We start from the raw sequence: 25244 nt of genomic DNA on the forward strand, positions 1-25244 counted from the left end.
TAACCACATGTTCAAAAAGACAATCTGCAATAATGATGAGCAGCTTATATCAGTGATCGCTGAAGATGACTTCATTACACATGCATAAGCGCTTAATAATGTATTTATAAATCAATGCTCGAGCGTTTATGAACAGCTACTATTGGTAATCATAAGGTGACTTTATAACACATGCATAACTATTGAAATATTGTTCTCATAAGGAAATGCTTAAATATTTATGGGCAGGTTATGCCAGTACCCACAAGATGACTTTACAACATATGCATAAATATTTAATAGCAACTTTATAAATTGACACGAATTGCAAGATGGTTTGTAACACATGCATAACTATTGAATAATATATTTATAAATCAACACTTGAGAATTTATGAGCAGCTTATATTGGTAATCACAAGATGATTTCATAACATATGCATAAGTATTGAATAATGTATTTATAAAGCAGTATTTGAATATTCATGAACAGGTTATGCCAGTGCTCACAAGATGACTTTATAGCCTATGCATAAGCACTTAATAGTATCTTTATAAATCAGTACTTAAGTATTTATGAACAGTTTATACAAGTAATTGCAAGAAAATTTTATAATGCATGCATAACTTTTGAATAATTTATTTTTAAATCAATACTTGAATATTTATGGACAGCTTATGGCAGTAATCACAAGATGACTTTATATTTATGTTAATGCATAAAGAATGTTTATGAATTTCTATAAAGCAATAGTACTTAATATAACATTAAAATAGGATGCTTGCCATCTAAATACAGTGTTGAATATGCATGAACATAGATATATGTATATTTTACCACCAGATAATAGCAGACAGTGTGTAAAATATTATACTCTTTTCATTTACTATTATAAATTTAATAAAACTGGAAGCAGCCCTGTACCGTACTTTTAGTTTAAAAATCAAACTGTCTTACAGTGCAGGATCACAAATTTGAATGTATGCTTGCAGGATGTTTAGACAGCGATACTGACATTACTATTAGACATTTATATAATATAAAAATTTATGTAACAGTATAACTCCATCAGACATAGACCCTGCACTACCACCACTAGGGGTAGCCTGAAAGATGGGGGTACATTATGTAACATGAAGTCCTGTGTTATTATGTAGTCAGCATGTTTCAACTCCTTAACAACCTCAGAGGACAATTCAGAAGATCCAGTGAGACCTGGCAGGAAAAATGTACAGTAGGACAAAACGTATCAGGTTTGGAACCTTTTTGTGTTCCACAAGACTTGATGGTGGCTACTTTGGAAAATCCCATTTATTTTTCTCAAAGAGAAAACCAGCTTAGACATGGAGTTCCTAATATGTGCATAATGCCAAATACAGAATGAAGTACGACTTTGAGGTCTATTAAAGGCATCCTTTATGACTTTTTCATGTCAGTCCTCTGGGGTCTGAAGGCATTTTCTTGAATTTTGCATAAATTCTTAAATTCACCTTTAAAGCCTCTTGCATACGACATGATGCCCATATATTAAATATCAAAATGTTCAAAACTATCTCAGCTCTCTCTATAATGAGGCCCTGTTGACCTGGAGCACTGTGTACAGAGATATCTCAGTCTTAAAGCTGAAAAAATGGAATCCAGTTTTAGAAATTCTTAACATCTCTTGTGAAAACAGCTTTACTCATGTGGGCGAAATGTTCTGGTGCTTACAATGTGTTTACCAAAGTCTCAGGTTCACAAAAGTGGTGGAATTTATGAATAAAATAGTAGATAAATGTTCTCCTCATCACTACTTTCCAAAACCTCTGCAGCAGCTTCAGCAGCTGTAAACTCTCTGCATGCCATTTCACATGAGTCTCCGATGTGGACTGAATGAAGGATGAAGGGTATCCAACGTGATGGTCAGTCCTTAGTGATTTCCTGAGTGTCTTGGTCAGTTTCACACAGAATGTAGACAGACAGACAAATCCACCAGTTCCACACGGTGGATCCCCTCTTCACAGCCTCATAACTCCAGATGTGAGTCACGTAGGATCTCGTGATAAGATGGAATGGAAAGGGCGACTCTACAGATTCAGGAAATGTTTGAACTGTATTTCTGTGCTGGATTATCACAAAAATATTATTAGAAACACAGATAAAATCTAATTTAATGTGCTGGCACATTTGTTGACCCCAGGAATGCAAACTGGAATCTGTTGGTAAAAACGTAAATGTAAATTAATTAGTTATGTAAACTACCACATAATTAATAATACTAGAACATTTAAATAGTATAGCCAGATGTCAGTAACAGCTCGATCAGTGCTTTGGCTGCTGATCTGCATTATGATTGCTAAATAAGACCTGATATAAAGACTCAGCTTCTACTTCCTAACACCTCAAGCATCCGGCTTTCTACTGACCCCCTCGACCCCATCGCACTCCTCACAATAAAACCAAACAAGAGCTGTACACGTGAGTGTGCTGTACTGTCTGTTCTGAGCTCTGCAGGATGCTGTACTTTTTACTAAAACCCCTTCACAAGCTTTTCAAAGGCGGCACCTTACAAAGCGCTGAACAAGTTCTATTTCTGCTGTCCTTTTATGACTAAAAATAAAAGCAGAATTTATTTGGAGCAGTAAAAAAATAACAGGAAGCTGACTGATGTGACATTTTGTTGAATGTCACTTGGACATGTTGATTGATGACACAATCCGCTTTTGTTAATCTTCACAACTATGGTGAGAATGTCATTTTAGTTTTTTGTATTTTTATTTTTTTTTGTTTGTTTGATGACACATCCATCACCTTGTCTTCGGTAATGAAATGTTTGATACCTTACTTTTTTTTTTAAACCTCTTCTGGGTGAAAGCAGTTGGTTTTGAGTTAATCAATGTAAAGTCTCGTATGATGCGATTAGTGCTGGGATGAAAAATGGCCCGTAGCGGCGCGAGGACATGATTATGGATGGAGCAGAAAGACGGATGTGAACGCGGAGAGGTGTATGACTAATTAAAGCAGGCAGTTCATGAAGGAGAGCACGCAGCATTCTCACAAGACTCCAGCCAATTAGACCCAACACAGTCGCGGAGATGATATTCAGAAGTGACAGCGATGGCCTTTCCCAGTGATCCACGGTGAGTTCTCCACTGTTTATGATAGATTTAAAATTGAATGTACATGTTTTCCTTCCTGGTGTTTGTATAATCGATAGGATACTAAAAACATTTTAGGTGCCTCGAGAAAACTCCCATATAATATAGATAGTGGAGAAACCCTTGATACAAGCTCTCACAGGAACCTTTAACTACACTTTGGTTCATGAAGAGTTCTTTTAGTAAAGACAGTGGTTCTATACAGAACCACAAACACTTAAAGAACAAATTGCATGCTTAAAAGTGCTGGGATGTGTTGTATATGGTTCTATATAGCATCAAATAGTGTTTTTCTATTGTTACAAGCTTGACATCAGCAATAGCAGAAATCTTTTTGGTGCTATATAGAGCTCTTTTCAAAAAAGTTCTATATAGAACCATATACATGTTCTACATCAGTCTGAAGATGGTTCTTTGAGTGTTCATGGTTCTATATAGATCCGTTGTATAAAGAACCCTTGAAAAAGTATCTTTTTTAAGTGTATACCTCACTGGGTTCCATCAAGCACCATGATTAAGCTCTAGATTCCTGGATCAACTCTTTCTTTTTGAATGAGTAGTCAAGAGCCTGTGGAGGTTCCCAGAAGAACTTGTAAGCATAAATTGGGTTCAATTAAGAACTCTAGCCATTTCTAGGGTACCTCAAACCCCTGTTGTTTGCTAGCAGGTACCCTGAGTTAACCAATAGTACTGGTATTTTTATACCTATATTTAAAATGTCTTTTTTGTGTTTAGGTCCTGTGACCATGTAAATAGTGACATTTCTTAAAGTAAAAGTCAAAAAAGAACTTTGAAGGTTTAAACAGAGATTTCAGACCATTATAGACAAAATATTACCTGAAGGAACCTTGTAAATTATATTAAGTGTGGCAAGCTGAACTGTAAATGGTGCCTTAAGTATCCTTTCATTTTCATCATAGGATGCCAGCTTTGCCACAAGTCAGTTCGTGAAATTTTTGCCCTGCTAGATATGCCCTAGTCAACTTTAAGTGCTGTAATTGTAAAACTGAAGCTTCTAGAAGCAACAACAGCTCAGCCGTGAAGCGGTACACCATGCAAACTCACAAACTGGGCCACCAAATGTGTAAAAATCACATATCCTCTGTTGCATCACCCTCTATAGAGTTTCAAACTGCCTCTGGAAGCAACATCAGCACAAAAACTGTACATCGGGAGCTTCATGCAATGAGTTTCCATGGCCGAGCAGATGCACACAAGCCTAAGATCACTATGCGTAATGCCAGGCATCCGCTGGAGTGGTGTCTGATGGACGAATCTGGGTTTGGTGGATGCCAGGAGAATGTTACCTTGCTGTCTGCATAGTGCCAACAGTAAAGTTTGGTGGAGGAGGGATAATGGGCTGGGGCTGTTTTCCAGTGTTTGGGCCCCTTAGTTCCAGTGAAGGGTGATGTTGATGCTTCAGCACACAAAGACATTTTACACAATTATATGTTTCTGGCTGTGTGGCAACAGTGTGGGGAAGAGCCTTTCCTGTTCCAGCATGACTGAGCCCCTGTGCACAAAGTGAGCTTCATAAAGCCATGGTTTGGTGAGTTTGGTGTGGAGGAACTCCAGTGGCCTGCACAGAGCCCTGTCCTCAACCCCACTGAACACCTTTGGGATGAACTGGAACGTCTATTGTGGGTCAGGCCCTCTCGTCCAACATCATTGCCTGACCTCACAAATGCTCTTTAGACTCAATGGACACAAATTCCCAGAGACACACTCCACAATCTTGTGCAAAGTTTTCCAGAAGAGTGGAAGCAGTTATAGCCACAAAAGAGGGTCACTATATATCAATTCCCATGGTTTTGGAATAGGACGTCCAACAAGCTCATATGGGTGTGATGTTCAGGTGTTCACATACTTTTGGCCATATAGAGTACGTCCTATCATCAGCACTATGTCATTATGACACACTGAGCAATCATGTCTATAATTTTACCCCAGAAAGTGTCGCAACAACCTAATATTGGAAAAAAAGACATATCAATTTGACGTCAAAGCTGGCAAATGCAATCTTTGTTTCAAATGACGTTGATCAGAGTAAGTGTTCTTAAATATTTATGTAGGTCTGTGTTACGTGTGAAGGGTTTTGTAGCCTTATGAACACTGGTGTGCAGTAAACCTCTACCCCTTATTTGAGAGTGTAGTTTCTTCTCTGAGAGTCTGCAAAGCTCAGAGTGAAGGAAGTGAACCAGCAGGTATTTATTAGTTTTAACGGAACTGCTGATGTCCACTCAGGGAGGGACGCTACATATTAACCTCCATTTGTAAGGTTAGAGGCTAGGAGATGGCTGTCTGAGAGAAGATGAGGAGAAGTGACAGTGCCACGGCTCTTCTCTCAGCCCGACGTCCGTCTGTCAGACCTGGACATCCTCTTTCATGTCACTCCATCATCAGCTCTGTGATTGCTTGAGCCGAAATCTTGTGCAATCTTCCTGTTCTGTTCTTTTGTAATTCGGTGGAGGTAGAAGCTCCAGTGGAGAAACTCTTTATTCCCTCCCAGCATCTTTTCTGGTCAGAGCCTTTAAACGCAGCATGGAGGCCATTTGCTGTTTTTTGTCATGAAAGGACTTGGTGTACTTTCTCCTTTGTAAAAAAATGATGCACATTTCACTATTGCACTTACATTTAGAATAATTTATTTGCAAGGTAATGTTCTTTGGCTTTGTAACATAGCTACAGACATTTGGTTTATTCCATATCCACACATATTATGTTATTAATCTGCATATTAATAAAGCATGGAAGCATAATAAAGCAACTTGAGTATGTGAGCAAATACATAGAAAAACCTGCAACGAGAAATAATCATCATTATGCACTAAAGAAATAGCATTTAAGGACAATGTGGAAAATTAGGATCATAAGATGTTTGAACACAGAGCAAAATGTGATAGAAATCTTCAAAATGAATGTGCACAACTGCTTTTGCATAATTCCCTTTTTCATGATCAGCTCTGAGCTCCAAGTAGATAAAAATATCAACACTGTTGCTTATAAGAACTGGGTTTTGCTTCGTCATCTGCGCTGAATGGTTTGTCATATTGGTGCTTGATATAAATGTGCAGGGGCATGTTTTATTGTTATGGCCTTAACACCCATGATCCCACCAGCTGTGGATCAATTAATAATAAAGATGATCCAGATTTCAGTAAAGCCGCTCAAATTCCAAGTCTTGTTCTCATTTGTTGGACATAAAATGTTTCTAGCAGGTTTTCTTTTGCCTAAATGTGTTAAAATGTGGCACACAGCCTGTATAGTTTATAACATACACTGTATGGCCAAAAGTATGTGGACACCTGACCATCACACCTATATGAGCTTGTTGGATGTCCCATTCCAAATCCATGGGCATTTGGAATTGCAGCTATAACAGCCTCAACTCTTTTGGGAAGCTTTCTACAAGACTTTGCAGTGTGTCTGTGGGAATTTGTGTCAATTTATTCAAAAGAGCATTTGTGAGGTCAGACACTGATGTTGGACGAGAAAGTCTGACTCACAATCGATGTTTCAGTTCATCCCAAAGGTATTCAGTTGGGTTGAGGTCAGGGTTCTGAGCAGGCCACTGCTCCTCCACACCAAACAGAGCCTCAGTCATGCTGGAACAGGAAAGGCTCTTCCCCAGACTGTTGCCACACAGCCGGAAGCATATAATTGTGTAAAATGTCTTTGTGTGCTGAAGCATCAACATCACCCTTCACTGGAACTAAGGGGCCCAAACCATGAAAAACAGCCCCAGCCCATTATCCCTCCTCCACCAAACTTTACTGTTGACACTATGCAGACAGCAAGGTAACATTCTCCTGGCATCCACCAAACCCAGATTCATCATCAGACTGACAGAGAGTGAGCGTGATTCATTATTCTAGAGAACACGTCTCCACTGCTCCAAAGTCCAGTGGCAGCATGCTTTACACCACTCCAGCCAACGCTTGGCATTGCGCATAGTGATCTTGGGCTTGTGTGCCTAAGACAGACGTAAAAAGGACGACTTATTGTACTAATCTTATTATTTTCTGGAACCAAACACTGTTCTTCAAATTAGCTCAAGATATCAAATATTTTTGTTACTTTCTACCACATTGTTTTCTTGAATTCATATGGTTGTTTTACTTACAAAATCACACTTATTGTCCAGATAAATGGTTTTAAACAATTTGTAAAAGTGCTTAAGACTTTCATACAGAACGGTGTATTTGTAGGTGTGGTGAGTCCCTTTAAGTCTTTTTTGGAAGAATGCCATTTGGGCATCTTTCCAGCAGTAGAGGAGTGAAATGTGGACCATAACAGGACGTGAAGTGCTATTTTCCACATTTCATTGCACTCCAGATTGCAGGCCTAGTGAGCGTCCGGCTCTCGGAGCACCTGCAGCACCTTCTTTGTTCTGCAGGGAAGCTCCAAATCTCCGCACTGAGATTGAGATGCTTTCCCCGTACCGACTCTCATTTCCAGCTCACTGAGGAGAATGCTATGTGTGTGAGGTGTGTGTGTTTGTGGGGGTGTGTGTGTGTGTGTGTGTGTGTGTGTGTGTGTGTGTGTGTGAGAGAGAGAGAGAGAGAGAAGAGAGAGGGAGGAAGGAAGATTGACACATCCCCCCAACAACTGCTCTGTCCACACACATGACCATAGAGGCTCAACCAGGTGAGTTTAGTTGTGTTTTAGGCTGTGTAGATGTGCTTGGGAACAATTTTTTAATTACGAAATGAAGATCATCTTAACCTCTTTAACTGTAAGAGGTCACATTAATTTATATAGTAAATACTGAACAACTCAAAGTGGACACATAATGGATGAATAGTTGATGGTAGTTGCTGAAAAACTGTTTAGTAGGTTCAATAAGCACAATGAAAATTTTGTAGTATGTACCAAAAAATTCTTAGTCATTATTGAAAATTTATAGTAGTTACTGGATAATTCATATCAACTACTGAACAATTCATAGTAGATTATGAATCATTCATAGTAGATACTAATTAATACATAGTACAACCCATTTCCAAAAAAGTTGGGATGCTGTGCAAAATGTAAATAAAAACAAAATGCAATGATGTGCAAATCATTTAAACCCTATATTTAATTGGAAATAGTACAAAGACAACATATCAAATGTTGAAACAGAGAAATTGTATTGTTTTTTGAAAAATATTTCGAATTAGATGCCAACAACATGTTCCAAAAAAGCAACAAAAAGAAAGAAAAAAGAAAAAAAAAAGAAACCATATATAAACAGGATCCAGAAATGCTGCCGCCTTCTCTGGACCTGAGCTCATTTAAAATGGACTGAGGGAAAGTGGAAAAGTGTCCTGTTGTCTGACAAATCAACATTTGAAATTCTTTTTGGAAATCATGGACACTGTGTCATCTGGGCTAAAGACCACTCAGCTTGTTAACAGTGCACAGTTGAAAAGCCAGTATTCATGATCGTATAGGGGGCATTAGTGCACATGGCATGGGTGATGTGCACATCTGTGAAGGCACCATTGATGCTGAATGATATATACATGTTTTGGCAACAAATGCTGCCATCCAGATGACGTCTTTTTCAGGGAAGGCCTTGATAATTTCAGCAAGAAAATGTCAAACTTCATTCTGCATGTATTGCAACAGCATTGCTCAGTGTTAGGGTCAGGGTGCTAAACTGACCTGCCTACATTCCAAATCTGTCACCCACTGATAACATTTGGCGTGTTATGAAATAAAAAAGAAAGACAAAAGAGACCCCAAACTGTTGATCAGCTGAAATTCTATATTAAGCAAGAATGGGAAGACATTTCACTTTCAAAACTACAGCAGTGTCTCCTCAGTTCCCAAATGCTTACAGAGTTTGTTAAAAGAAGAGGTGATGAAACACAGTGGTAAACATGCCCCCCGTCCCAAGTTTTTTGGAATGTTTAGTTGGCATCAAATTCAAAATGGGCATATATTTTTCAAAAAACAATAACATTTCTTAGTTTCAACATTTGATATGTTGTCTTTGTAGTATTTTCCTTTAAAAATATGGTTTGCGACTGGCGACCTGTCCAGGGTGTATCCTGCCTTCCGCCCAATGACAGCTGGGATAGGCTCCAGCACCCCACCGCGACCCAGAAGGATAAGCGGTTTAGATGATGTATGTATGTATGTAAATATGGTTTGCATGATTTGCATATCATTGCACCCTTTTTTATTTACATTCTCCACAGCGTCCCAACTTTTTTGGAAATGGGATTGTAGATACTAAATAATTCATAGTAGTTACTGAATAATTCATAGTAGATACTGCAAAATTCATAGTGGATACTGAATAATTCGTAGTAGACACTGAATAATTCATAGAAGATACTGAATAATTCATAGTAGCTGCTGAATAATTCATAGTAGATATTGAACAATTCATAGTAGATATGAATACTTCATAATATCCACTGAATAATTCATATTAGATACTGAATAATTCATGTTAGTTACTGAATAGTTCATAGTAGCTGCTGAATAATTCACAGTAGTTACTCAATTATAATTCCTAGATGAAGAATATTTTATATAAATTACAGTATGGTTTTGTTATTGCTGGCAAATGACTGTGATTTTCTCAGGATGAAAGACTTTGAACTTATTCCAGAATTTGTGTACATGTTTGTCTGAGGTTTTACCACACATTACCTTTTACTCTTCACTGCTGTAACTTAGGTTGGGAAATAAACTGCTCCAGTTAAACTACACTGTCTTCACACATCCAGAGACTTTCTGTTACAGTCCTGTTTCAGCAGACAAGTCTATAAGAGTTTCAGCTCTTTTCAGCATGTCTGAAAGCTATATGGGATTATTTTTCACACCTGTGTTCCCTCTACTGTGCAGGTCTGCTTTTTTCTGCACTGAGGTACGGAGCGATGTCATACTGTACTCACTCTCACAGCACAGCTCTGTACGTAAGGCTCGCATGGTGAAACACAGTGAAATACGTGACAGTGTTTTGAGTCATGCGCCGATAGCCGAGCAAATCTGAGTCTTTCTGAAACTGTGCTGCTGCTGATTGTTTTATATAGCATGGGGATAACATTCTGCCCGGCATTTCAACACATTTTCTGGTAGCAAGAAGATCAAAAGGCCCTCTGCTGAGAGAAGACATGAAGCTGTGTAGATGTGAAAATGGATTTTGAAGCCCCATTGCTTTGGAAAGTATATACATATATCCCCACCAGGGCCTCTAAACCGGTTAAGTCAGGGTTACACAGCATGGTTAAGCCTTCATTCTCGTTTGGGCTGAGTCTGTGCTGGTTGGTTGTAGATAGACCTTTAATCAGGCCTGAAATTTTGAGAGAAATTCCTGTCTGACTTCAAGTTCATCATGTTTTGATTCCAAAACTGTCCCGAGTCCAACAAAATTCTGTACGAAACTGACCCAAACCAGCCCATCAGCACCCACAAGGCCAAAGAAAACCCCTTTCATTAATTTAATTTCCTGTCAAAACACCCATTGGTTTCTTCACTTACTAGCATCAGGAAAAAAGACAGGAAACATACAGTCATATGCAAAGGTTTGAACACCCACAGTCAAATTATTTGTTTTGCTGATTGAAAAGAAGCTAACACATCCTCTACAGAGAGCACGCTTAAATATCATATGTTACTGCAAATTTTAGTGACCTATTTCTATTCATTATTAGTTGTGATATAAAAAAAAAGAAATTAAAAAATAATATAAAATGTGCCATAACCTTTGCACAGACCTCAATTTATGACTCATTTTTTCCCTCCCATGTGTTAAGTCCAGCAAATAAACAGTTATTGTGCATTAAAATTTGATGAAATGTGTGCTCTGTAGAGGCGGCAGGGTGGCGCAGTGGGTAGCGCTGTTGCCTCACAGCAAGAAGGGCCGGGCGACCAGGGTCATTTCTGTGTGGAGTTTGCCTGTTCTCCCCGTGTCTGCGTGGGTTTCCTCCGGGTACTCCGGTTTCCTCCCACAGTATAAAAGACATGCAGTCAGGCCGATTGGACATGCTAAATTGCCACCAGGTGTGAATGTGTGTGTGAATGTATATGTATGTCTGTCTGTCTGCCCTGTGATGGACTGGCGACCTGTCCAGGGTGTATCCTGCCTTCCGCCCAGTGACAGCTGGGATAGGCTCCAGCACCCTGCCGCGACCCAGAAGGATAAGCGGTTTAGATGATGGTGTGTGTGTGTGTGTGTGTGTGTGTGCGTGTGTGTGTGTGTGTGTGTGTGTGTGTGTGTGTGTGCTCTGTAGAGGGTGTGTTCACTAATTTGCACTTACAAAATCAACCCGACATGTAATTTGACCTGGGGTGCCAAAACTTTTGCACGCGACTGTACATTTAACAGAAAATTGGAAGCCTCAACAGCTAAATCTAATCTCAGATGTTTGAGTGTTCAGTGAGTCACTCTTTACCTTTGTTACAGCTTCCATTCTTTTCAGGAGACACTTTCAGCTTCTCAAAGAATCTGCAGACACACCTCCAAAGTTCAGTCTTAGATGTTGGTTGATCATTTTCTGAAGTAATCAAACACATTCAGTGATGTTGAGGTCTGGACTGTGGGGTGGTCAGTCCATTGTCCATTTGAGAACACCAGCAGCTTCATTTATAATACTGGTCCAGCTTTTTTGGGGATAATGATTTGCACATGTGAGAATCCAGTTTTAACTGTTGAGAGCTTAAACTATTATTACAGTGGTCCAGTAGCTTTTCAGTATCGCTATTTTATTGTACCGTCAGGACATTCAAGGCGCTCCGAAAAAAAATGTATTGATTTCTGTTAAATAAAAAATACATATCAACCAAAGCTCTTTCCTGTACAACTGGCACTCCTCCTCTTGCAGTGCATCACTGGGCTCGTAATCCATGTCTTTGAGGAAGATAACCATAGAGGATTCTCATGGTTGGGGACCAGACGATCCAGATCAATCTGGATCAATCCAGATACTGGATAAATGAAGTGACCAGGTGTAAACTGTCCTAGAGTCGACACTATTGTTAAAATCCTGGTTCTGCTTAGAACGAATATGAGCAGAACTGAGCTCTGTTTCTGAGCTCCGCACTCCACTGTGTTTGTGGCCTGTCCTCTTCAAGGACGTCCAGTCAGACTATTCAGCTTGAACTGAAAGACGACAACAACAACAACAAAATCCCTCCTTCTTCTCATTTCTTGGGAAAAATCTCTTGAAGTGCTGCATAGTTTTCTCCTCAGTCTGTGATTAGCCAAACCCCATCCCATGGTATTCCCAAACGCTCCAAAGTTTGGAACCGCAAGCATATGTGTCCAAGCAGAGGAAGAATGAAAGAGTCTGATTTCATCCAACAACGATGCTTCTTGCACTTAGCTTAGCATTTTAGCCTGATTTGTTGCAGTTAGTTCACTCACATGGGACTTGCCTCAGAGGGGCTTTCTGTAACAAAACAGCAGTAGCTTTTTAAGTGTGGAACTGAGGCCTAGAAAGAGAGAGAGAGCAGAGAAAAACAGGCCCCTTCATGAATAAATTCCATTCATCTGCTCATCATTGTTCTCTTCTAATAGCGATTAGCATTAGGCTAGTCTTAATATGGAGATTCTAAAGATCAAAGAACAGAACCAATAATCCAAACAAAGAGGGATTAAATTAATGTCATAAAATCTCCGTCCAGCAGTGAACGCGTCCCTCATCCAAGCCTGTGCTAATTTAAAACTTTACTAATTCCACCCAGGAATTTAATAGCATCTCATTAATTCATATTAAAGCATCGTTTGAAGCTGAGTGGAAAAATCACCTCTGCACTTTATTGTTTTGGTGTGGCTGTTATGACTGAAATGGAAAAACATTTCTGGGTTTTAAAACCTCTAAAACAAAAGAGAAAATGAGCTGCAGACCTGCACTCACACTGAAAGCGACAGTGAGATTTAAATGGATAAATACAGGATGTGTTTGTGTTTTAAAATGGGTTTAAAATCAGCATCAGCTAAGCCCTTACAGCAAGGTTGTTGGTGCTGTATGACGTTATTTCTTTCCTCGTATTGTTGTAAAGAGCAACAGGCATTTTCAAAATAGGTCAAAAACTGAAAAACGACAAAAATGAAAATAATGAATTTTTTTTTTCCCCAACAGCAGCAACGTATGAAAATAAGTTAACAATTTATATTGCACAAATTTTGTATTTATTTGCAAAGTTTAACACATTTGGAAAAAATAAAACCCACAATATAAAATGTGCCATAATTTTTGCACAGGCCACATTTTATGTTATTTTTTTCCAACGTTAAATGCAGTAAATAAACCACAATTGTGTATTAATACATGCAGAAGTATGCTCTCTGTAGAGGATATATTTACATTATATTTAACATATTTAAACTTAGAAGTTCTTAACCTAGGGGTCCTGACGTGGTCCCAGAGGGGTCACAGGAGTGGTGCTATAGAAATATAAATACCTTATAAACCACAGAGAAAAACAATTCTGATGAGTGGCTGGCAAAGAAGTGTAAAGCATACGAGAACACACAAAAAAAAACAAATTTGTAGAGTTATTATAAGTTCATTCCAGATGATCTACAGCTTCATTTACAGCACTATTCAAAACTGAAAATTTCACAATTTTTTACAGCTTCATACAAATGGTTTGAAACTTATAACTCATCTGGGACTTTTAACTGAGCTAAAATCTTGGTTTGAGTGACTCTATAGCTTAATTATATGCCTTATACCTTAACCTATACCACATCTGTCTTATATGCTATATGCTTATATACACATAGATATACTTTTATTCCTACTCTCTCATACTTTACTCTAACTTTTTACTATGTTTCTATTTTTGCTTAATTTATGTCTATTTTTATTCCTATTTTTATTTCTGCCTAATATTTGCAGGTCTATGTGCAATTATATGTCTAGCTACTGTAAGAATGCAATTTCCTTCCAGGATCAATAAAGTTCTATCTATCTATCTATCTATCTATCTATAGGGATTCAGCGTCACTTCCTGTTCTAAAATGCAGGGGTGTGGCCAAAATTAGGCTCTGCCTTCAGACTAAAATTTGCTTTGGTAGTGTCATGCAAACCTGGGAATCAAGTGTTTTTGTCTAAAAACTAAACTTTTAACTATTTCACTTAAATTTAGTAAATTTAGTAAACATAGCAGTTAGTGTTTGGGACAGACACCTATAGAAAGACCTCTATTAATGATGATTTTTTATATATTTAGCTTATTACTATCTAGTAATGCTTTGGGTTTAAATAGATCAGACCATAATGCTTGCAAATAACAAAGCTCTGAATAAATGTATATTTATCAATTAATTTTTTTTTAAAGTTTTGACTGTTTTATACTATCGTTGCAGTTTGTAGATCAGTTGTGTTTCTGTAAGCTTAGTTGCTAAGGCTGCTAACGAACAAACGGTCAGAGATTCATGCATTTAGTGACCAGGGTCAGTCCACTGGGAAAATGGATGTACTGACTTCACTTCCATTTCTTTCACTGTATTCATTGCCCGGTTTTGCCGATGCATTAGTTAAAGCTCTGTCAGGCAGAAATGACCTCCTGCTCTGAGCTGCAGTGACCGTTTGCCCTTGCCGCTCATGTTCCCGTGCTAAAAGGAAGTGTAATGGACTCTAAGGGTCAGTGGCTCAGCAGGGGTCTGATACTATCTCTGCTGGTGAGAAACAGATGGGACGTCACACTGAGAAAGAGCTAATCTGACAGAAATGAGCTCTATCAGCTGTCTCATCACGGACACCAATGAGATCTTTTCCCTGACCTTCACTCGTCCCCTCTCTCAGAGAGAGATTTTTGAGAGAAAGACCCTGAGCTGAGGTTTCTGTGCTGTCTGGGGCTACATGAGCGATTTCAGAGATAAGAGGAACAGAAAAGTACAGATATGATACACATGCAGTCACGTACTGGCAGGAGGAATCTTGTGCTTCCACTAACAGGCCACTTTATTAGAAACACCAACCTTATGCTTTCACATACCTGTCACTTTATTAGAAACACTCACATTGTGCTTCCACTAACTGGCCACTTTATTAGAAACACCAACCTTGAGCTTCAACTCGCTGGCCACTTTATTAGAAATACATACCTTGTGCTTCCACTCACTGGCCATTTTATTAGAAACACATACCTTGTGCTTCCACTCGCTGACCATTTTATTAAAAACACCTACCTTGTGCCTTCACTAACTGGACAATTTATTAGAAACACATACCTTGTGTGTCCACTAACTGGCCATTTTATTAGAAACACCCACCTTGTGTTTCCACTCACTGGCCAGTTTATAAGAAACAGCCACCTTGTGCTTCTATTCACTGGAAATGTAAATAATTGAAGTACTCTATATTGAGTGTTGGTAACTACACTTAAGACTGTTGTGCTAGAAATATTTCTGCATTATAAAGTTACTAATAAATGTCTGCTGACTCAAACTCAGCTGTTGTACTGAAGAGAAGACTGGCCTAACAGTGACAAAAATGATCTCATCTTGTCAAGTAAATCAAATTTAAAGGCAAAAATAAATATATATATAACAAGGTAAATGCATGCATTCCAAAGATTTACCATATAATTTTAGTTGAGTCATAAATGTGTCCCAGTTTTGAAACAAATAAATAATAAATGTGCCCTGTGGCCAAACGTGCTCTGTAATGAATGACTGGCAACATTTCCGTGGCTAGTTTTTGGTGAAAATGAGGTTTATTGTTTCTAAATGTTGCTAAGGAACAGTTCGTCCATTCACGAGACTGGATTCCAAAAAAAGATTTCAAAAAAGAGAACCAGAGGAAAAGGGGAAAAAACGAGACAATACATGCTTCATGCTGCTTCACAACAGGCCACTTCAGAAACTACACGTCCAACTCCGTCCAATGACTGTAGGTCACACAGTCTGAGAATTTTCAGTTTCTTGAACCCATGAGTTTCAAAAAGAGACAATGTTAACCCTCCATGGTGCCTTAAAACAGCTCTTCTTACATTAGAGATGGGAACTGGAGTCAGTGACTCGCACTTGGATCCATAACTGATTCATGACTCGATTCATGACTCATGACTCATAAAATTTTAGCCACAGAAACACAAACAAAACTAATTAAATTAGGACCACCTAAATGGCAGGAAATGGACAAACAAAAGGAGTTTAGACAAGGTTTTCCACTTTCACCATACAAATTCAACCTGTGTGCACTTTGACCCAATCTCATTTCTTATTTTTACCCCTACCCCTTATTTTTGAATGTCTCCTTGCCCCTTGGAACTGAGTTATAAGGTGTACTGGTTGAAATCTTCCTCTATGAAATGTAACAACCCTTAAATAAAGAAGAACATTACTAACATTAAAAGGCTACTAGCAGTAGCCACGTTTACATGCAGCCTGATAATCCGTTAATAATCCGACTAATAGCTCAATCGGAATAGAACACGTCCATGTAAACACCTCAGTCGGAATAGTCTAGTCTGATTGAGGCCATTCGGAATACAATTTCTATCCGATTAAACGAGGTGGGTAAACCTCTAAATAATCCGTTAAATAGCAGAATAATAGCCATGTAAACGCCTGAATCCGATTACATTCCAATCGGAATGTGTAAGCATGTTCTGCGCATGTGCGTCGCGTCATGGCGAAAGTTTGTACCGTTCAGCATGGCGGAGCAGAAACGGGTCTGCAGAGGAGACGAAGTTTATGCTCTGATCTTTAAAAGACGGCGGTGGGACGGACGACCACCTTATGAGTCTCAGAACACGACGTCTTCCTCTCGCCTTCTTTAATAAGCACATGTGAAGGACGTTTTCCTGAGTCTGACATCATTTTAAAGCAATTAAAACACGCGCGCCAACTGGAAACTCATCTCACGCGGACTGGACCTCACGTGATGTTCGCTGTCATGGTAACGTTTACTCTAAACGCTACTCCACGCATGCGCGTCATTTTGCATCGGATTACTTGTAGTGAGCAGGTAAACGAAGATTTTCCATCAGATTGTTGAATAGAGTGTGCATATAAACACCTCAGTCTGAATCTGTAATCGGATTGTATTCAATCGGATTGGCAAAAATCTTTGCATGTAAACACAGCCAGTGCTCTGTAGGCGACCCTGCCAGTCTGCAGTGATAGCAGAGGAGGGTAAAGTTCAGCTCCTCACTGCTGGGCTTTAGTTACATTTAGGGCATCATATGCCCCCCCTCCTAATTCTTCAGTGGTATGAAGCTGAAGGCTCTTCGCCAGCTTCTTGTTCAAATTTTCCCGTTCCACCTTAAATTGAGCAGCATTTGAGTACTGGTGCTTCAGGCGTCAGTACGGCTGTGCCATTTAAGGCGGAATGGGAAATTAGCTAGCTAGCTAGAGACATCAGCATACTATTACTGAATTTTATGCTTGTTATGAAGAAAAGGACCATAATACACTGAAACTATATTAAACTAAGGTAGTTCAATGGTTATTGTAATTTTTTAATGAACAAAATACTCACATTTGTACATTACTTTGGTCACTTGTGCAGCCATCTAGCTGTTTTTTTTCTTTTTTTCTGATAACACTCCGATTCAGGATCAGTGGAAAAACAAGAACCTTAGATATGCTGATGATACAACACTCATAGTGGAATATCTGCAAGACCTGAAGGCTCTTATAAGTTAAAGAACAGAGTGAAAAGATGGGACTTCAGCTCAATTTGAAGAAGACTACAATTATGACAACAGGAAAGTCGGCTTACTTCACTACTGTTGAAGAAGATGAAGTTTTGGACAGTTTTGCTTTATATAACAAACGTTGTTGAGAAAAAAATATTGCAATACATGTACATATTCAAAACAGCATACACTGTTAAAAATGTCTCATCAGATCGACCTAAATAATTACTTCATGTAGTGACAAGAACTAGTTTTTTCAACTAAAAAAAATTGCATCGATTAAAAGACTCATTCATTCAGAGTATTTATCTAGGTTAAATAAAACTAGTTAATTTATTTGTTACCACATGAAGTAACTTTTTTAGGTTGATCTGAAGAGACGTTTTCAGTGTAAAAATATAAATTACAAAAATATCAACATTTTCAAATATAATTTGATAGCACTACATGCAGCGAACAGAGATTGCTCACACTTACAGCACTATATCAATGTGCTTGGTGGTTAGCCTGAGGACTTAGATAGCTGGGGAAGGCCAGTGAGAGGTAACTAAATCAGTTGGACTCCTGGTAAATACAATAATATAATACTAGTTTAACTCACTGGCTAGCTAAACAGTTGCATGTACATCAATATACTTCACAAACTAAGCTGTAGTACAGGGTAATTTCAGCTGGTTTGATTATTTTAGACCATTACAGAGCTTCGCAAAGCTTATGCAAATCAATTGAAGAGTGACGCAGGGCTCAAAGTCACTGTAATACTTTGTATATAAATGGTTACTCTGGAACAAATTTCCCTTTGGGGATTATAAGGTTTAGCTTTAATTTTCTGATCTTATCATCTTATCTTTCCATTCTAGTTGTTAATTAATTCAGGTTACACATTCACATATTCACACCTCAAAAGAGCCCATAACACCAAAACAGCAAAAAAACACCAGGATATCTGCCCATAAGTCCTTTTGAGTAACTTACACTTATAGCACAGTATAAATATGTTCATTTTTTGCTCACAATGACATTCGTTTTATCATCATTTTAAAAAAGAACAGTACAAACTATGTACTATTTTGCCAACACTAATAAACAATAAACTCTCCAGAAAAAGATTCCTCATGCTTCAGCAGTTCCACCGAGTCACAAACGAACTGAAAGACCGCAGCGCCGAAACTCGGAGTGATTTAAATGGCATTTATATTCCTTTTCATTCAGAGCCAGGAAGGTTTAGAGGATGAGACGGAGGAAGCGAAGCCTGTATGTGTGTCTGAAAGTCCCAGGCTGTCTCTCCTGACCGTCTGTCACTGTGCTATCCTGGGAAGAGAAGCAGCGTCCAAGAATCTGAGAGCCAGATGTTTCCACCACCCACATACACCCACACACACTTAGTCTGACGCACACACACACACACAGAGTCTTGTAGAACTATCTTTGTAAGACATTTCCATTAAGAACACTCTCTTAGAAATAAGGAAAGTACAAAAAGGGTCATAGAAGCACTTTCCGTTCCCTAAAGAATATTTCAATGGAATTTTGTAAATGTGCAAATTAGGAGAATCTTTATTTTTAAAGTTTTCAAGAACCTCCACATACTAAAGTTCATATTTGCACTAAGGTATGTAAACAACCTGATTATTGAGTTGTTTCAGCCACACCCATTGCTAACAAGTGTGTAAAAACAAGCACATAGCCAAGCTTTCTCCAGAGGCAAACACTGGCAGTGGATTGGGCCATACTGAAGAGCTCCGTGATTTGAAATGAGGCACTGTCATAGGATGAGGAGCAATAACAGCCCAGCCACAAAGCGGTAGACCACAAACTCACAAAGCAGGGCTGCTGAGTGCTGAAGAACATACAGATAGCCTGTCTTCTATTGCATCACTCACTATAGGGTTCTAAACTGCCTCTGGAAGCAACATCAGGAGCTTCATGAAATGGCCGAGCAGCTGCACACAAGTCTAGGATCACTATGCGCAGTGTCGAGCGTCGGCTGGAGTGGTCTAAAGCACACCGCCACTGGACTCTGGATCAGTCGAAACCTTCTCTGGAGTGATAAATCATGCTTCACTTTCTGGCAGTCTGATGGACGAATCTGAATTTGGGGGAAGCCAGGAGAACGTTTCCTAGAAGGAATGTACAGTGCCAACAGTAATGTTTGGTGGAGGAGGGATAATGGGCTGGGGCTGTTTTTCAGAGTTTGGGCCCCTTTGTTCCAGTGAAGGGTGATGTTAATGCTACAGTACACAAAGACATCAGGCCCTCTCGTCCAACATCAGTGTCTGACAAATGCTCTTTTGACTGAATGGACAGAAATTCCTACAGACACACTCCAACATCTTGTAGAAAGCTTCCCAGGAGAGTGGAGGCTGTTAAAAATCGAAACATAAAACACTATCATAGTTAAAATAACAAAAACATGTCAAATTGATGCAAACCTTACCTTTAGACACCCTAGAACAATTTATCCAGGGAAAGAACCATTTAAGAATCTTCATTTTTACAAGTGCACTGTAGATGAGAAATGTAAATCCTACATGTAGTCCAAAGTCTACCTTGACCATACATGGTAATGTTCTATCAAAACTGGAAACTAGAAGCCATAACAACTACATTTAGAGTCAGTTATTCATTCAGCCTAATGAGAAACAGTAGAACAGACTCAGTTTATATCACAATACCTACATTTAGAGTCAGTTATTCATTCAACCTAATGAGAAACAGTAGAACAGACTCAGTTTAAATCACAATACCTACATTTAGAGTCGGTTATTCATTCAACCTAATGAGAAACAGTAGAACAGACTCAGTTTATATCACAATACCTACATTTAGAGTCAGTTATTCATTCAACCTAATGAGAAACAGTAGAACAGACTCAGTTTATATCACAATACCTACATTTAGAGTCAGTTATTCATTCAACCTAATGAGAAACTGTAGAACAGACTCAGTTTAAATCACAATACCTACATTTAGAGTCAGTTATTCATTCAGCCTAATGAGAAACAGTAGAACAGACTCAGTTTATATCACAATACCTACATTTAGAGTCAGTTATTCATTCAACCTAATGAGAAACAGTAGAACAGACTCAGTTTATATCACAATACCTACATTTAGAGTCAGTTATTCATTCAACCTAATGAGAAACAGTAGAACAGACTCAGTTTATATCACAATACCTACATTTAGAGTCAGTTATTCATTCAACCTAATGAGAAACAGTAGAACAGACTCAGTTTATATCACAATACCTACATTTAGAGTCAGTTATTCATTCAACCTAATGAGAAACAGTAGAACAGACTCAGTTTATATCACAATACCTACACTTAGTCAGTTATTCATTCAACCTAATGAGAAACAGTAGAACAGGCTCAGTTTATATCACAATACCTACATTTAGAGTCAGTTATGCATTCAACCTAATGAGAAACTGTAGAACAGACTCAGTTTATATCACAATACCTACATTTAGAGTCAGTTATTCATTCAACCTAATGAGAAACTGTAGAACAGACTCAGTTTATATCACAATACCTACATTTAGAGTCAGTTATTCATTCAACCTAATGAGAAACAGTAGAACAGACTCAGTTTATATCACAATACCTACATTTAGAGTCAGTTATTCATTCAACCTAATGAGAAACTGTAGAACGGACTCCTACCTACTGCATACTGCAATATGGATAGCAAAATATAACTGAGTCAAAAGTAGATTCCTTAACTTACTAATGCACTTGAGTAGAAGCAATAATATTACATTTTGAAATAAAGCAAATCTGTGCCTATTTAGTTTACTTGTTAGCATTACCATTATTGACTCAACTATTCCTCTACCAGCAATCTTTTGGCCTCTTCTACTTCTAATAACAGCTGAAACTTTGAGGGAAAATAACAGCCAAATGTCCCCAAACAATGTTCATATTTTCATCGTTCTTGAGGGATTTGGTCCCCACAATAAGCTAAATACACACACACTCATGCACAGATGAGAACACACAGACACTGTGCGTAAATAAGTGCTTTCCTCGAGCTACTGGGCCATCAGTGGCTCTTGGCCGGAACCCATCCGTATTTCATTTCCTGTCGAGGCCTGCAGAGCCACTTCCCCAGAGTATTCCCGTCCTCCTCCTCCACATGCTCCGGCTGAGGGAGAACTCACTGATGTTTACCAAAAACCCTCTCAGACGCCCCTCTCCACTCCCCAAAGCTGTCATCTCCTCCGTCTCTCTCCTTCCGCCACATTTCAGTCGCCTCAGTGCCACTTTTCGGAGAGTCGTTTATGCCTGTCTGTGTCGGAGCTGTCTTTCAGCCATATGGCTGGGCTCTGATGACTGAGTGATGTCAGCAGAAGGCTTAATTTGCATATTTGCATATTTACATGCTCAACGATGGATGCGGCTCACTGCGCCGTCGCTACTTCCACCCGCAGACTGAAGGCTGAACAGGATTCTACCATTTGTCATTCGCTTTTATCCAGTTTAATTCAGTATTCCTGTATTGTTCATGCACTGAGACGATTTACATTAATGGTCAAATGCAAAAGTTTGAACGATGAATTGTTTTCTTAAGTAAAAAATAACACATCCTTTACAGAGAACACACTTAGAACTGGCTTTGTTCTGCAAATTTTAATGCATTATTTTCCATGATGGCACAGGCAAAAAGCAGTAAATGTGCAAATTAATATCAAATTAATCCAAATGGAATGCAAAGGTTGTTTTACAAGAGGGATGTTTTTGGTCTGGCAGCACAGCTTCCCCTCTAAACCCCACTCTGAGGCCTGGATTTACCTTTTACTGCTATTGGTTTAACATGAAGATTCACAGACAGAGATTCTGGGTAGTGTTTTCAGAAATGAAAATGAACAATGAAGTGACTCAAGGAGATTCAACGTTCAAGAGTTTATCATAGACACAGACAGTTATACTGTACAATGAAATTCTTACTCTGCACCATCTCCCACACTACACATTTCTATACAAACATTATATAAACAGTATATTTAATAAGTAAAAAAGCACAGAATATAGGATAAGAGTAATTAATTTGTATATAAATCAAGAAAATACACTACACTAATACTGGGTAGGGTCTCAATTCTTTGTGGCATGGATTCCACAAGATGTTGGAAACATTTATTTGAGATTCCAGTCCATGTTGACATGAGTATGTCATGCAATTCCTGCAGATTCTTCAAGTGAACTTTAATGCTGTGAATCTCTGGTTCATCCACATCTCAATGGTGTTCTACTGGATTCAGATCCTTTCACTGGAAAGGCCACTGAAGAACACTGAACTCATTGTCATGTTCATGAAACCAATTTGAGACTTTTGCTTTGTGACATGGTGCATCATCATGCAGAGTGTAGCCATTAGAAGATGGTAAATTGTGGTCATGAAGGGATGCACATGGTCAGCAACAACACTCAAACAGGCTGTGGCATTCGACTGATGATTGATTGGTATTAAGGAGCACAAAATGCCAAGAAAACATTCTCCACACCATTACACCACCTCCACCAGCCTGGACTGCTGACACAAGGCAGGTTGGGTCCATGGATTCATGCTGTTGGTGCCAAATTCTGACCCTACCATCTGTGAGCCTCAGCAGAAATCCAGATTCATCAGACCAGACTACGTTTTTTCCAGTCTTTAAATGTCCAGCTTTGATGAGCCTCTGCCCACTGCAGCCTCAGATTTATGTGCTTGTCTGACAGAAGTGGAACCCAACGTGGTCTTCTGCTGCTGTAGCCCACCCCCCTCAAGGTTTGACATGGGTGTTCTTTCTGAGATGCTTTTCTGCTCAGCACAATTGTACAGAGTGGACATCTGAGTTAAAGTAGACTTTTGGTCAGCTCGAACCAATCTGGCTATTCTCTACTGAACTCTCTCATCGACAAGGCATTTCTGTCCACAGATCTGCTACTAACTGGATGTTTTTGTTTTTTTTTATCGCTCTGTTCTAAATAACTCTAGAGACACTGTGTGTGAAAATCTCAGGAGATCAGCAGTTATAGAAATATTCAAACCAGCCCATCTGGCACCAACAATCATGCCACATTCAAAATACCTGAGATCACATTTTTTCCCCCCTTCTGATGGTGGATTTTCTGTCCCTCATTCAGGCTCACTTTAACCACTCACTCCACATGGTGGTTTCTGGGTACTGCAGGCATTTCGTATGTGTTAAGTCATCCTCCAGTTTATTTTCATTCATAGTTCAGGCAAGAGGCAGTGCGAATGGACTTCCACATTCCCCACATTACGTTTGAGCTTGGGAAAATGTATGCCTGTAAGTTTATAAAATATTAAAACTTCAGCAATGCTAATAGTTTTCAGACGCATAAAAAATAATTTACATTTCCATGGTAGCATTTGCACTGTATATTTTTTGTTAGTTCAATCCATCTGTATCTGTGCATTTGCTAGCTAGTCCAGGCCTACTGCACCACATGTTAGCTTTGGTGGTAGTGTTTAAGTGACTGTAGTTTGATTATTTACTTTCTTATGCAGTATTACTGGTTAAAAGGTATATTTCCATCAGTGAATATTTACAAGTGCAGTATAGCAAACTATTTACATGGTTAAAAGCAAATTATACTTGGAGACAAAATGTTAACTCAGTAATATGTTTATTTCTCATATGTGCTCATTGAGAAAACATGTTCGTTTGTGTTTGTAGTTTTACAATAAGAATGAAAGAAAAGAATCAAAACAAAGAACAAAGGATGTGAATAAAACCAAAAACCTCAGTAAAGCCATACTTTCTTCTTGAAATTCCTGTTAGCTATCTGTCTAGTTTTGCTCAAACACACATCTGCGAGGGCAGAATAGTTGATATGGATGTTACCTGAAGCTGCTGGCACATATCTGCATGATTTTATGCACTGCTGCCACACAATTGCCAGTGTGAATAAGTATGTGCACAAGTGTTCCTAATAAAGTGAATGTATCATACACATAGTTTACACATGCTCTATAAAAATATATAGTCCTATCATAAGAAAGTGATACATTAACATAGCCAGTGTATTCAGGTGTGCATCTGTGAAATTGTGCAATGTATTGAATTAAAGTGTGATGATTCTCTGATGATGGACCATTCAGTGATCTGCACTGCTTTAAGCTCCACCTATACATCCAGGTTCAGCACACTTGGTACTCCAGCAGGAAATGCAAGCACATTTAGCACAGGTATTTAGGTATGTTAAGGCTCACATAGTAAAAACACATTGACGAAATGTAACCATACAGCAATGCCTGGTAGGAAAATGCCTATTTGTGATTATGAGAGGCAGTAAAATGTATGTGCTTAGAAGCTTTATTAGTGTTTTTAACTATTAACTGTTTAAATCAATTCAGTTTTATTTGTACTGTGCTGGTCCAAGCACACACTGTCAGTTGTCAGTTATGGCTGCAGTGTTTGGAAGGATGTATAAAGGCTGTTCCATGAATAGTGCCAAAATGTGTGCCACAATAATCTTAAGAAATAAACATTTCTCTCAGTCCATTCATCATGAATTGTG

Source organism: Colossoma macropomum, unplaced genomic scaffold (assembly GCF_904425465.1).
Source record: "Colossoma macropomum unplaced genomic scaffold, Colossoma_macropomum, whole genome shotgun sequence".
NCBI lineage: Eukaryota > Metazoa > Chordata > Actinopteri > Characiformes > Serrasalmidae > Colossoma > Colossoma macropomum.